Source organism: Macadamia integrifolia, chromosome 11 (assembly GCF_013358625.1).
Source record: "Macadamia integrifolia cultivar HAES 741 chromosome 11, SCU_Mint_v3, whole genome shotgun sequence".
Lineage (NCBI taxonomy): Eukaryota > Viridiplantae > Streptophyta > Magnoliopsida > Proteales > Proteaceae > Macadamia > Macadamia integrifolia.
The window spans coordinates 874750-876236 of NC_056567.1; the positions used below are offsets into that span (position 1 = coordinate 874750).

Genomic DNA, 1487 nt, shown 5'->3' on the forward strand with positions numbered 1-1487 from the left:
GGGGGGGGTGGGTGGGTGGGTGGGGAGGCAGGTAGAAATCGGTTTTCTGTGTGTTTCTTTTCTTACTAGACATCGACAGGTGAAATTTCCTGTCCACTGTCATAATATTATAACTCTTATGGGCAGGAAAATTATCCATTCCTGGTTCCAGTCTAAGTTTGCTGGCTATGACCTTTTGGATATCTCCTTTTTCTAGATGCTTCATTATTTGGTACCTAGATGGCGTGTTTTCCACTTGGACTTGGTGGCTGGTGCTGAATAATCCCCACAGCTCTGGGAGCTTTGCTGCGAGATGTGGACTTGAGCTTGATATCATTCTTGCTCATGCCTATGATGTTGGGAAGAGTGGGATGGAACCTACTACATTTTGTTCTGAGCTCAACATTCTTTTCTATCAGATCAATCTAGCATTAGCTTTGTGAATCTTTGCTGCCATTCTGCTCTATCGGCTGGTTTATCTTCTCTTAAACCACAAGGATTAACTTACCCCTTTTTCACTACTATCCACCCTTCTCAAGATACTGTCTGAGCATGTAACATGCAACTAATCAGTGTTGCAATATGTATAGGCTTACAACCAGATTAACTTTCCATTTCTGTATTTTTTTTTTTTTATTTGCCTCCATTTCTTTTCTTTTCTCTCTCTTTTTCTTAAAGTTTTATTATTTCAGAATTTTTTGGGGGGGGGATATGAAAGCATATATTATACTTCAATCCCCTCCCTAAACCCCCCCTAGTTGAAGGCGGTATTTGATCCCAATACTTGGCGACAAGATGCGAAGGCCCTTACCAGCTGCACTAGACTATTGTGCAATCAGTGGTTCATTTTATTAGTTACCTGATCTAAGGGGTGATGCAATTCCAGATTACGAATCAAAGATCAGATCAGCTGCTTCGAAGGCTCGGATCTGGAATATTTCCTGACAAACCAAGGCTGAAACTTGCTGATTTGTTGATTTCAGTAGCCTGTGATGGGAAAAGAAAGAGAGAAGAGAAGATATAGGATGTGTGTTTTGGGTCTGTGAACAGTACCTGTGAATAGAAACTTAAAAGAAAAGAGGAGAGGGATTGGGGAGTAAAGCTTACACTTTCACAAATAAAATTCTACCACTGTGTAAATTGATGGTGGTCGCATCCTTATATAAGACTTAAATGTGTTTATGAGTGAACTTTATACACTTTAAACAAATTCTGATGGGAAAAAAAAAAAAAACTAATGAACTAAAACAATAAAACTTGATAGACTAACATTAATTTAAAAGGACTCAAGAACTCTATATGGTTAATAAGTATCCTAATCTAATTCAAATGTAACGTAAGAACACGCACCCCCTATGGACCTAAACTTTAGGCCTTATAATTGGATTCATTATAATTAAAAATCACTTCAAACAACAGCCTGTAACGAAGTACTAGCAAGGTAAGACCAATTTTTGGACTGGGCCTGCATTAGAGGGTTTATAGTTATTGGTTTCATCTCCCCACCC

At 38.7% G+C, this 1487-nt stretch overlaps 1 protein-coding gene across 1 annotated transcript in view; it reads left to right on the plus strand.

Moving 5' to 3' along the window:
- Positions 1-1487, plus strand: part of LOC122093731 (probable NAD(P)H dehydrogenase (quinone) FQR1-like 2) — a 9551-nt gene that overhangs the window by 7268 nt on the left and 796 nt on the right. The window lies entirely within an intron of this gene.